Below are 14,075 nucleotides of genomic sequence, written 5' to 3'. Positions count from 1 at the left end.
GAAATCAAAACCTGTATTATTCCTACAGATGCTGAGCTGCAAGAACTCAAACATTTTCCAGCATAAAATATTTCACTGAGAGGTTTCCAGCTGGCTCCAGTGTCATGTTCAAAGTTCAGACTTTTTAATCACAATGTCTTTAAAATAATAAATAAAATAAAAATAATATTAATAATAATAAATAAATAAATAAATACATTCTTTATTTGACTAGGAAATGTTGATAGGATTTTATTTAAACTTTCCTCCTATCACTGTTACACTTCCTATTAGGTCGAAAAATGCACAGGATGCGGTACTATACAGGAATCTACAAAATCTACCAAAATACATTCAAATGTCAAATAGGTCATGCTACACTTCGTGCAATGAGTTTTCTTACTGCTGCACATCTTCACGGTGTTTTACCAACAGGCATGTGATATATGCCTTTCTTAAAATAACACTTACTAGTCCATAGGACTTGTATGCTATTGCATGCTTTAGTTGTAAACTTGAAAATGGTATGAACTGGGGTTAGTTACTTTTTCTCAGAAAATGCAAATGTTTTTACTATCCTACTGTGGCAGATAGTAGTCTCAGAAGCATACTCTAACCTTGGAATACAAACTTGAGGGTTGTTTTTAAAGTTCATGTTTATTTTCATTGGCCTGTCTCTTAAGTAGACAAGTGTTTTTTTTTTTGCAGAAGCACACCAATTACGTCAGCCATTCCTGGTTTATACATGTCACAAATTTCTCTATGAAAAACCAGACCGGCTCTGGAGTCTAAACACTGGCATGCACATAATACTTGAAGATAAAAAATATTTTCTAGGGCATATCCCCTGAATTAGGTGCCAGTGTGGTCATTTTTAGCACTTCGTCTTGCTTACTTACTGCTTGTACTGAAGAGCTCCATAAAGCAGCTGGTGAGAGAGGCTTGGTTGGACCACTTGTGAACAGTTTTACCTAAACCAGATTCATCCATTAACTACAGCTTGGGCTCAAAGTGCTGCCTCTAACCCAGTATAATCAGGAGGAGCCCTGTGACCACCCCAGCTCACCTCTTCATTCAATAGTTTCTGCAGAGAAGCAAGAGAGCTCTGCCTGCACGCACACCAGCATGCGCTCTCCACCGTCCCTGGCCTATACCATGGCATAGCAGGATAGCTTAATACATCTATTACAAGCTCCTTTCCCTCATGCTGTCATTGCGACGCCTGTTTCTGATGCAGAGGTCCATGCACAGGAAAAAAAAAAAAAAAAAAGGCTGCTCAGACCATTCTTCTGCAGCCCTTTGTACCAGTTTATATAAGCTTATTAATATTAGTAAGACCTAATGCCAGGGATTTTGTCTCTGACCAAAGGAATCCTAACCTAAGGCATATATTTTTTTCTGACCTATCTACTCAACATGAAAATTGCACTGCTGCACACACGTAAATTCTACAGATTAAAAAGATAATCCTTCTTCCTCTTCAGGCAGTATGAAACTTGCTTTCAACACCAAAATTATCCAAGTTCACCTACCATTAGTGTGTTAAAGGAACTGAGGAAGAAAAGCAAACAGATGACAAAACACTTGGATTTAATGTTTTCGGAAATGCTTGCGTATTATGATTGCAAACACAGGCATTGCTGTATCACATCAGAACACCAGACCCAATCAGTGCTGCACATCCAACCACTCAAATTACCCTGGTGTTCCAGCAGCTCGCTGCTCTGACTGTACTGGTACAACTCAATTACATTCAGAGCAAATACTTTCTGATCAAGCAGGTAAATAGAGCCAGAATCAAGCCCACAGCTCTAGCTCTGCCCCCAAAAGACATCTCCCTCTGTGAGAGATTCACTTCAGAGAATGCCAAAGCACTGTTGTGCACAGCTCGAAATCCATACTGAGCTGAGCAGTCTGACAATTAGCAGCTGAACAAAGGTGAACATTTCCTCATCTCTAATAACACCAAGATGCGGGCAACTAGCCAAGAATCTGATTCATCCAACAGAAGCATACACACAACTCCTGCAATTGCTTCTGAAGAGCACACCACTATTTTCAGTAAGCACATATGGAAACTAAATAAGTCTCAGGTTGCATTCAGGTGCAAAAGGTTGACAGAGTTCAAACACACAATCCCAAGTAGCTGCAGCTTGGGCAGCCCTTGGTATTGACCCAGGAACTTCAACTGCAGCTGCCCACCTGCACACAAAACAGATTGCACAGAGGTGTTTGTTCAGCTAAACATTAAGTCTATTCAAAACCATTTATGAATACACACCAAGGATTTCTTTAGAAATGAGTCTAATTTATATCAGGCTTAACCTTCAAAGCTATTGTTATTATGCCATTAAGTTTGAGCAACCATGTGTTGAAAATGTGTGTATAGCCTTTGTTATGCAGTTAGATTCTCTACTCATCTGTGGAACAACCCCATAAACGTTTCTGCAGCCTATAGATTAAGTAACAAAGGATGTACTTGTGTCGTACCAACCAGCATCACGCAGCCATTCTCAGCTGCAGTTACAAAATTTCTTTCTGGGATTACAGAGAATAATTTTCACACATACCCACGCGACTACACATTACCATCCTGAAATAATATTTAGTAACTGAAAAGCCTCAATCATTTTTGTAAGCTTTATTCCGCTTCTTTTACATCAGCCCTAATTTGAAGAATAGACTCAAATGTACAGCACATTTCAAGAATTCTGTCAGCAGTACCCAACAGAAATCTCTGTTTAACAGCCTCTGCTGTCCAGCATCAATAAATTAAATCTCTTTGTACCAGCTTTAGAAAAGCTTTATTTGTGTATTTCATATTAGTGGAAGTTTATCTTTGATCTCTACTTTAGCAGAGCTCATACATATTGCTAATAAATTGGCACATTTGGGAACAGTTGTTTTTCAACAGAACTAATTCCCTTGCATTCCAGAACAAGCTCACCCCAAAGGTCTCTCCTGTGCCTGATCCCACAAACTGTAGGCAGGGAAGGACCTCAAAAGTAGTCTGGATAATCCCCCTTCCTGCTTCAAGGCAGAATAGTGACTTCCATTGAAGTGATGCCTCGCTGGCAGTTCTTACCTGCTCTTAAAATAATCATTCTCTTCTTTACACTGCCCAAAACCAACCTATTCATTTTTTTCCTTTCACAGATTCTGCTTGATTGTTCTCAATGTGTACGTGTTCATCCATTTGAATGATGTCTCTCTTGTAGAATCATAGAATCATTAAGGTTGGAAAAGACCTCCAAGATCATCTGGTCCAACTATCCCTCTACTACCAATGTCACCCACTAAACCATGTCCCTAAGCACCAAGTCCAACCTTGTATGGGGTGTATGACCCACAAAAGTAATATGTTTATAAGTTCTACACATAGTATATGAAAGGAAATTCTTAGATGTTCATTTTAGGATATTTATAGGCAGTTTATTCTATTATGGTTGTTAACATTTAGTGGAACACTTTTATTCTTATCCATCCCTGGTCAACAAAGTCTTCTTTATTGTAATTCTGATCACATGGCTACAATGACTTTATTAGAAATGTTCCCACAGACATGGAATTTTTACTATGATTTATTATTTTCAAATTATTCAGATTATTTTAACTCAGTGCTGACCATCTCCCATCTGTTACAGAGGAAAGGGCAAATGTTTACCACATATGTTCTAAAATTATGTTTATCTGCTCAAACAGTGGAAATCCCATTTTTTGTGTACAGCACAACTACTTGGTAGTCCTCTGTGTCAGAACAGGAAAAGATGTCTGCTTGTTTTCACGAGAGACTTGAAGGTGATTGTAAATTATGAGGTGTACTATTAACACAAAAACTTATTCCACCACGTTAATTAAGATGAACTCTCTCTATTTTTCATTTCAGATGAAGGGCGGCTATTATTCTCAACTGTGATTCTGTAACTTTGAAATATAGTCTCTTAGGAACCGTGAGCAGATTTAACCATGAATAGCTAAATGCGCCTAGATACATGAAGTTATATTTAACTATCTCCCCAGATAATTAGATTGGGGAACCTGAATCATATGGCTAGATTAATTAAGATAAAGCAGGACATTTGTAATAATTAAGTTAGCTATTTGGTCTCCTTTCCAGTGCAAGGAATCAAAGATGTCTGGCACTTTAGACTGCGTATGCCCCACAAATAAGGTCCTACCAAAGCCAGACAGCACAGAAAACTCCAGCGGACAGTCTCATTTTATTTGTTTGCTTTAAGAAGAAGACTCAAGTGACCAGAAGAGCTCCTTCCCTGGGGGAGTCCCTGACACTGGTCAGAGGAGAGAAGGTTTCTGGAGCTGGCAGGGTGGGACAGACAGGAGATGCAAGCTGGGAACCTGCAGCTCAGAAACAGAACCATGAAAATGCTGGGGGCAGCTTGTAGCGGACTCATGGTCAGGCCCCAGAGGTGCTGGAAAGGAGCTTCAAAAGCAGGGAGGATTGAGAATTTGCTGCAACTCGAAAAACCACCAGGTACTTGAAACCAAACCTATGCTTTACAAAAAAGGCATAAATATTTGCCATCATGAACTCATTTGGCCTGAACATGGCCAAATGACCCATCTTGCTGGCATTCATAATGAATTTGCACAGCAGTTGTGTTGTTGTCTCCATCACTTATGGATGTGATGCTTTATCTGGGCACAATGAAAATCTCAAGCAATTAGAAGTAGATCCGAAGAAAGGTTTCTCCATGAAAGAAGCTCAGGCCTTTGTGGCTGTGACAGCTACCGGCCTTCATGTGATATGCAGCCCAGAAAAGCCCCAGCTTAACAGACAAGCTTTCTCTATTATAATAGCAAGTATGCCCTGTCCCTCCCCACCCCCCCCAAAAAAAAAAAAAAAAAAAAAAAAAGTGTTTTGCACCTCACTAATGTAGTTTAATTCTGATCTTGTGGCAATTTGTTTAATGTCCTACAGGAATCAAACAAATCTAGTTCTTCTTGAAAATAAGACTGGCAAGGTGAGCTACCACAGATTTATTTATTTTTTTCACTTAGTCATGAGCCCTTTTTTGCTTAAAAATAAAACACCATTAAAAAATTAAAAAAAAAAAAAAAAAGAAACCACCAATTCTCTTGCACTCGGCAGAAGGAGAAACCACATGAATATTTTTTTTAAGCAATAAAAAGTTAGAAGTGTTGAATGCTTTTGGCTGGAAGAACTCCAAGATGTCTATATTGTCATAGGATTTGCATAAAATACTTTTTATGATCAAGTTCTCGTGTTGATATGATCTCACTTTAGCGCACATCTAGATTTGGGAACCCTCCATGCAAACAGTGCGGGTCCTGTAACATTATTAATTTTAGAGCTTAAAATTAAAGTTTTTAAAGGCATTCTGTACTCATATTCCTGCTTATTACAAAAGAATGAGACTACACTTAAAGCTTATGCCATAGACCTTACTGCATTCTGTGTATCTGCTAATGCACATATTGCATGTTAACGTGCAATTAATGAGATGTTCTGTGAAATGCGTTGTGTTAGTTCCCAGCTGCAAATATGGACTTCTAGAGAGGATAGCCAAAAGAAATGGCAACATAACCAGTGTAATAATTTAACAGAAAAACTATCTGCAATGTTATTACAAGGAAGGGTACAGAGCCAAAGTTAGCTGAAAAAAAATAATAATAAAAAATGAATGAAAAGTACTAACTTGAAGACCTTTGAACTCTTTTTACTGTGACACATTTACAAATACATGGTATGCACAGAGATATATAAGATGTATCCCAACATGTTAAAATACAAAGTTCCTATAAGAAAGTATATCAAGTGGCTTCTTTAACCAGGAGCAACCATGCCAAAGAGCTTTCTGTTTGAAGTAGAAAGGAAATAAAAGCTGCTGAGATAAATATTTCTATTCTCAGACCATAAATTTACTGTCATTGTTTCAAAGCAAACTCATGGACAGGGTTTTTTTCCAAACCACAAATCTGTTAGTGCAGAACTGGTGAGCTATTTCACTACTCCTCCTTCCCTACTTATTGCTTCTCTGTTTTAGATGTTGAGAGGCTCAGATGCTCAGTCAATGACTGTGGGAGGGCACGCAAAGCCACTTTGTGCCCCTCAACACCATCCTCCATGTACCACTCCATGGCAGAACAGAGGAGGCAAGTATTTTAAGTTGTGATGTTTAGCCTGCTTCAAGCAGGAGAAATCCATTATATTTATAATTTGTTGACTGGATATGATTTCTCCACAATGCTTTGTTGGCAGCATCGTTTCAAGAGATGTTTACAAAACAAATATCTGAAGGTGATTTGCAGTGTAGTTTGAATCCTTGGTAACAGAAGCTATGTCTGTACTGAAGGCCACTTTCAAGACATCATGGTTTTGTGGATTGCCATTGTCACTCTATTGCTTGGTCAGGCATGAGAGACCGTGAGGAGCACCACGCTCCTCTTATCATTGCCATCAATAATTTGTTCATAAAGCCATCATCAAACAGCTTGTCCAGAGGACAGAATGACAATTGAACTTTCGCTGACCTAATAATTGTTCTAGTGCTTACAAAAACGTTGTTGTAATGTTAGTTCTCTTGAGCACTGTTGTAGATTTTAATATTACATGCACTGGAAAAGAGTACATGCGGGTGACCTATTATATTTGAGTGCACAATAGGGCTGCACGTACTTTGCTTGGTTCTAAAAGCACTATTCATTAAGACAATGTCATCAGTCCAAGGCAACTGCATGTAAAGCTTGGGCCACTATGCCGAAAGCTAAATGCTACTCTAAATATCACCTATGGAGCCTAGCACTGAGAAAAACACCAAAATGGTTATTTTAGCAATCCAAGACTGGTTGGAACATCAGATGACCACAAGCAGCTTAAAACAGGTTCTGCTGATCCTTCTGAACTGTACGATGGTCTTCTTCAAGATGAAGATCCATGAGGTGGGAAAGGAGAAATGCAAACAGAGTGCAGGAACAGAGAATGGATAAGTTCTTCTTATCCCATGAACTGCAGGCATCAGATCCATCAGAAAAAAAAAATTGTCTGCATGGACAACTCCTTGTCACACTCCTTGAGCTCCCACATCCTACATGCAGCTTTCTAGAGGCATCAGGATGCCCTTGGCTGTGAATCCTGGAGTTATGCAGAGCATACACAAGCTGCAGCAGGCAAGGTAAGAGGTTCCACATTTGCTTCAGTCTGCTAATTTAGGGACTTGAATTAGAGGCTCAGATCCCAAGCACTCAAGTACACTGTGGAGGCTTCACTGACAACACATGCTCCTAGTGAAAATTCCTTGTAAAACAAAGCTACAAACCACCACTGTGTTCTACTGCCTCTCAATGAAAAGATGGAATGGAAGAAGCTGGGAAATCTGGCCAGGTTCTCGTTATTACTCCCTGGGGACCTGTAGTCTCCTTCCCTTCACACGGCTTGCAGATCTCCAAATGAAAGTAAAACTCAGCAGGCAGCTCTTCTCACAGACACCTCAGTGAGACCAGCTGTCCCCAGCACAGGCTGTTCATTCACTGGTGCCGAGCACACACCCAGGGCTGAGCGATGCTGCTGGAGGAGCACCAGCCCCACTCTCTCAGCCCATCTGCTTCAGAAACCTGTTTAGAGTACCTAGCACAACCTCCCTATTTGCCTCAGCTTTTGTGGTGAAAGCAAGAAACCCAGAAGAGCTGCTTTCGCCATCTCAGAGCTCACTGAATTTGCTTCCTCCCACCAGCTCAGCCCAACCAGCAGCAGAAGTCAGTCATGCACTTACCAGTGCTGGCCAAAGCACAAGCAGCAGGAAACTTTGCTTACTAATGGGGAATGCCATAATCATCTGACCATCACGTCTAATGGTGACAGCATTCATCCTCTCTGTTTCCAGATTCCTAGTTTTGTACCACCTTTAGCCTGTTTTGTTGTTTTGTTTTTCTCCCAGAATGACGTGCTTAACTGCTCTGAGGAACTGTGATTACAGGAAGCTGATGTAGCATTTCTCAGGCTCCAGCCTATCTTGGATAAACAGATGTACATGATGTACATGACATGTTTGTCATGATTTTACCCTCCCATGCTGACTGCATGTTTGTAACTGTGGGTTTTCACTACATCTTGATTTGGTCTTGTTTTGTGTGCGCTTTTCTAAAGTAGATAGTGAAAGAGACATGTATCAGTTCTGTTATTGTTGATCTGTTCTGTTTTGTCTAATGCTGCTTCATTTGTTCTTCATAGTTCAGCAATCATCTTAAATTTGTCTAGCAAATACAAATCTACAGCAAACTACTATGTGACCGTCCACTTTATCTTAAAACAGTTAATAACATCAAGCTGTAATTTTGAATAGAAGCCTCTCCTTCAGCAACCAGTCCCTCAAGGAAAACAGTAATAGCAGAAAATAAACTGATAAAACAGGCTCTAGCCTTTGAAGGGCTTATACTCTACATCCCATTGTGTATTTAAGGTCTGTTGAAACAGAAGATGGCCAACAGCCCCCTGATTTCACTACTTGTGTAGGAGCAGCTTCCATTTGTCATGTAAAGACATGATGGCATACATTTCTGCCATTAAAAGTAATCCTATGGCAAGCTTTCCCCCTACAGTCATTTGGCTTTTGCTTGGAGTAAAAAGCTTTGCTTCAGTGTTGCGTTGACATCCTCCTCACACCAACGCGTAGGTACTACTACCAGCACCATGACCTCATTAGCAAGCATCTATCAACACACCTCTGTAAGTAGCAGAAGGTAGGTGTTTGAGGCCCTATCTTACTACACATTCAGTCGTTAATCAAAATGAAGCTCCCACCATCAGACATACAGTTTGCATTAAGCACCAAGGGCATGCTGCTCTAAACAACTGCTAGGGAATCGTACAAAAAATTAAATCTTTTGAAAATACATTCAAATCCCTATAGGATATTAAATAATAATAATAATAATAATAATAATAATAATAATAATAATAATAATAATAATAATAAAAACAAGAATTAACAAAAAAATAATAAAATCCCTGGATCAGCAGATCATATTCATACGTGTCACTACCTACAAGGCTAAAATCTAAACTAGGCAACATGTACCCAAAAAACACGTGTCTAGCCCAGCACTACAGTACCGGTGAGGTACTTGGCAGTCGACACCCCACAAGTCCGGTCGATGGTGCAGCCTGCTGCACTTTGACTCTGCAGAACCCAACACCAAACACATCAAAAGAGATCTGCCCCTGATTTATATCCTAAGACAGAAGGGTTTTATTAATAAAACTGTTTCCTCAGACTTAAATTCCATTAACCGTACTTAACAGGGAGTTACTACACATCTTGCCCCCAGGCAGAACCTGACGGCTCCACATGTGTTAAAAATTAGTATCTCTTTACATTTATTGGTGTGCTGAAAAAAAGTCAAAGGATTTTATTTTCAGATTCTGGCAAGTCAGTAATCTTTCATGTTTGAGGAATCACATTGCTATCAATCAGTTTCTATTTTGAACTTACACATTTTCATATCACAAATATCAACCAATAGCTACGTTTTTATACGAACCACATTTCTCCATCTTGAAGCAAGAAGCTTAGCTGGCATCACGCTTTTAAGAAAGGCAGCTGCGTGATACAAGATGCCGTAGAGAAGACTTTAATGTTCATTCCATCCTGCACGAGGTGCTTTTCCCCTTCTTCCCTCTGCGTTTTTTTAAATCTTGAAAGCATTTCCTACTAATGCATGAAACCTCTATTATGCTGCATATGGTTTCTATTTTCAAGTCTCTAATGCTTTCAGGAATTTCTTTGATTTCTCTAGTTGTTACTTCATTCTTGTCATTACTGATTGACACAAAAGAAATAACCCAAGCCCCTCCTAAGATTTCCTTCTTTAGTTATGAAGCTGTCTTGATGCAGACAGTACTTCAAAATGGCCTGCCTTTACTGCCCCTGCAGGAAAGAAGGTAGGGCCTTGAATATTGGTTGATAAGTCTCTGTTGCATTTGAATAGCATCCCCTTTTTCTTACTTGAAGCACTCAGGCTTAAACCATTAAATTTGCAGAGCACCCAGGGACACTACATTCACACTTAAAGACCTAAATCAAGACCCAAGTCAAGTCCAAGGATTTTCACACAAATCTGTATATACAAATTCCTGGAAAGAAAAACTCTGAAATTCTTGTATTCAAAACTATGTGACATCAACACGAAACATAAAGTTTCCAAGTAGTTAGCAGCTCCATGGTAGTCAAAGCCTTGCAAAGAAGCTCTCCCACGATTTCATGGCAAAGCCTGTTTCTGCCCTGCAGCCTGTTCTTTGTGCCAGCTTCTGTCCCTCTGTGTGCCCCATTGGGACATGTGTGGATGCCAGCACAAGAGAAGAATTTTGCATTGTTTGGTCTGAAGCTGTCTTGTACACAGGAGGCTCTGCTGAAGGACTTCACGGTTCACTGCATGGGGCAAAGCTACCACTGGAACACAGCACGAATACAAGGAGCTTCACTCAGAAAATACGATTTATTCCAGAGGCTTAATGTTGAAAGACCAAAACTGACAAATACTTAAGGACAGACAGTTCTAATCAGTTGTGAAATTATGGGGTGTGCACGCTGTAATCTCAGGGAAAGGGTATGCTCCAAAGGTGTGCCACTCTCTGAGATAAATCTGCCTGTTAGTACCAGGTTGCTTTAGTGGGTGTTGCATTTCAGATGCTAAGAGGCACGGAAAGAGAAGAAGGGAAAAAAAAAAAATACACAAAAACCACACCTGGTCACTGCTTCACGCAATAACTGGGCCAGTAGTTTTACCAGTTTTAATGCCGATTCCTTTTCAACTGGATGTGAGGATATGATACTCTCAGAGATTCATATCAACAGAAGAAACTGCTGCGTGATTGCTTTTTGGCAGCTATGTATAAACAAATTCCCCAAATTACACAATCGGCTATCTCACACATGAAGCATACAAGAATAGACAGAGCCACCAAGAATTTCCCCTCTCTTTGGGTTTATTCCATCCACAGCACAGCCAGTGCTCTCCAGCAAAACTACAACAGCCACGCCAAAAGGAGGTATTTGCTGCGTACAATCCCATCGGCTGGTCGATCACAAAGCAAAGCTCCTCGCTCGTCCGACGCTCCATGCCATGAGGAGCAGGCAGAGCAAAGCGTAAAAAAAAAAAACCTCTGGTCACATCCTGGCTGCATTCCTCTCCCCCTCCTACCCCCAGCTAGAGCTTGGGGGCTGTGAGCAACATCCTCGAAGGCACAAAGGGATCCGCAGGTATGGAGAGCAGCAGCAGCAGAGCAGCAGATGCCGCATCTCCCTGCGTATGGCACTCCCAGCCCACGGTCCTGCGTGCTCAAGGGACAAACCCACCGTGCCTGAAGCCTGCCCGTGGCTCTGGGCAGCACCTGGCAGGCAGAGAAGCAGCTCTGCCACAGGTTTGAGGGCTCTGATGGCTGTGCTTCTCCAGAAGTGGCCTTCACTGGAAACACCAAGTGGTCGCAGCCGGAGGCCCCAGGGTGTGCGCTCTGCAGCTCACGTCCGCAGCCCCAGAGGGGAAGCAGCAAAACCCCACGGCCGCCCTCCATGTGGGAGCCCGCTTGCGAGATTCTTTTGTCATCTTTGAGCTTGGCGAGTGTATCGTTTCTCTGCGGGCAGAGCCTCGCAGGTTGCCAGCTGGCAAAATTTCCCACTTCACAACAGGCTGCAGGAGGGCTGCAGGACCTGGCGCCCCAGTCCTGAGCACGGGCCCCACTGGGGAATAAGGGGGGCGGAGGAGGAACGGGCAGCGGTGCCAACCCCGAGGTGCAGCCATCGGAACAAAAGAGCTTTCAAGATGTCGCACTGGCAGGATCCTCCCGGGGAGGGCGAGCAGAGGGGGATGCTCCAGAGGCCGCCCGGCAGCCGGGAGCGCCGCTGGCTCCCCCTAGGTGGAAGCGGGGCTTCTCCGCGACATCCCTCGCGTGGCACTGAACCGCAGCGCATAAATCACAGCCCCCCCCCCCCCTACGCCCCTCCGCCGAAAAGCCCCCCCCCGTGCACGGCCCTGCCGAGCGGGTGCCGCAGCCGAGCACCCCCCTGCCCGCAGGAGGGGCAGCGCCGCCCGCCCGCCCTCGCCCCATTTTCCGCGCTCGCTCCCTCGGGGCGCAGCGAGAGGGGCCGAGGGGGTTCGGGAGCCCCCCGGGGAAAAAGGAGGGGCTGCGGGGGGGGGGCGCCTTTGTTCCTCCCCATCCCCATCCTCGGCGGGGCGGGCCCCGCGCATGCGCCGGGCAGAGACAAAGGAAGGGGCGGCTGCGCCCCCCCGGCGGCGGGGAGCCCCCCCGCGACCCCCACCGCACCCCGGCTCCCCCCCAGGGCCGTGCCGGGGGCGTTTGGGACACGCGAGTGCGTGGGGAGAGGCGGCACGTCGTGGGGAAGAGGGGCACGGCTCCAGGGGGGCGCAGCTTCCTCGCTGGGGGGGGGGGGGGAGACTGTGATAAATTGGGGGGAAGGGAGGGGGGGGAAATATGTCGGGAGAAGGCACTCGATGAATATTCATGGCCGAGCGCATCCGGGCGCTGCTCCCGCAGCACCGGCACGGCACCGGCACGACACCCGTGGGCTGCCGCGCCCACGCGTGGTGGTGGCGGCGTGGGCAGCCCCCGCCCGAAAACCATCGCCTGGGTGCCGGACACAATGGGGAGATAATGGGGGAATATGGGGGGGAATGGGGACCGCCGCCCCCCGGCGCGGCACGGCACGGAGCGGAGCCCCCCCGCAGCACCGCCGCCCCTATGGGGGGCCGGGCTCGGCCGCCCCCGGGCTTCGTTTTTCGGCCCCCTCCCCTCGGGAGTGGACCCCAGGCGGCGAGAGGGAACGGGGTGCAAAAGCCTCTTAAACCCCCCCCCCCCTTTTTTATTTTATTTTATTATTTTATTCCATTTTTCTTCCCACCACACCCATGGCTTCCCGCCACCCCCCCAGGGAACGCGCGATCGGGGCGTTTAAATTCCTCGGAAATCCCGTTTTGTGCCTCGAAGGAATTCGGTGCCCGGCGCCTTCCCTCTCGAGGAACCCCGCTCCTCGCAGCACCGCACCCCAAACGCGCCGGGGGAGGCAGCCCCCCACCCCCCCACCCACATCACCACCACCACCACCACCACCCCCCCAGCTTCAGGAGCCCCTCTCCCCACACCTGAGGCACCGGGGGGGGGAGGGGGAATAATAATAATAAAAAAATAAAAATAAAGGCAAGACTCTCTGGTTCTGCCCCGCAAACGGCACGAGCGGGGCTCCCCGCGTGTTACCTTGCGTGCCTCTCCTCCGTGCCCCTCTCGTGTCCGCGTGTGGCCGTGTCACCGAGCGCCCCGGGTGGCCCCGTGCCCGCTCGCCCCGCTCCGAGCGCTGCGGCTCCCCCGCTCGCCGCCCGGCACTGGAGTGCCTGGTGCCTGCTGGAGCAATGCCGCCGCTACCGCGGCTGCTGCCTCTGCATTTCTCGCTCTCTCTCCCCCTCCCTCTTTCCCTCCCTTCCCCCTCCTACCCCCCCCCTTCTCTCTCTGTGACAGTCTGTGGGCAGTTCAAAAGCCACCCGCACTTATTTATTTATTTCGGGGGCTCGCTGCGCTGCGCGGAGCTCACGCTTAGGGGGCGCACGGAGACGGGGGTTTGCGGGGGTCCGCAGCCGCACCTTGCATCCTTAATCCCCCCACCCCCCCAAAAAAAACCCACACCCAAAGCCTCGGGGGAAGAAGGAGCCCGTCGGGGATGGGAAGGGGAGAGGGGTTTGCCCCGAAAAATCTGTGTGCTGTGATGCCGGAGGGATTGAGGAGGGGGCGCTGAGCCGGGGGAACAAAGGGGACGGGGGACAGCGAAGGGGTGGACGGGGGGAGAGGGAGAAGAGACCCAGCCCTGGGGCGCTCCAGCAGCTGAGGGGCGACCCCGAGCATCGCGGGGCCGGGGGGCTGGGGGGGAACGGGGACATTTCCTCGCCGTGGGGCGGGAGGGGCGCGGCCGGGCGGGGACAAAATGGAGGGGGGGGCTCAGGCAAGGGGGAAGGGGAGGCGGTTTTGCTGCAGCGTGGTAGCGTGGGCTTGCGAGGAGGAGCCCCCCCCCCCCCCCGCCCCCCGCCCCGCTCTCCCCGAGGGCGATGCGGTGCGG

At 46.0% G+C, this 14,075-nt stretch overlaps 1 protein-coding gene across 1 annotated transcript in view; it reads right to left on the bottom strand.

Annotated features, from left to right (window-relative positions):
• Positions 1–13,427, bottom strand: part of BASP1 (brain abundant membrane attached signal protein 1) — a 51,711-nt gene extending 38,284 nt beyond the window's left edge. Inside the window, exon 1 of the mRNA XM_068670842.1 lies at positions 13,226–13,427. The gene's annotated coding sequence lies outside the window, so the exon portion shown is untranslated. The remainder of the gene's footprint in view (positions 1–13,225) is intronic.
• Between the last annotated feature and the right edge of the window lie 648 nt (positions 13,428–14,075).

This window comes from Anas acuta, chromosome 2 (genome assembly GCF_963932015.1).
Source record: "Anas acuta chromosome 2, bAnaAcu1.1, whole genome shotgun sequence".
Taxonomy (NCBI): domain Eukaryota; kingdom Metazoa; phylum Chordata; class Aves; order Anseriformes; family Anatidae; genus Anas; species Anas acuta.
Note: the sequence above shows the minus strand (reverse complement) of the source record. Positions and strands in the feature narration are given on the sequence as shown.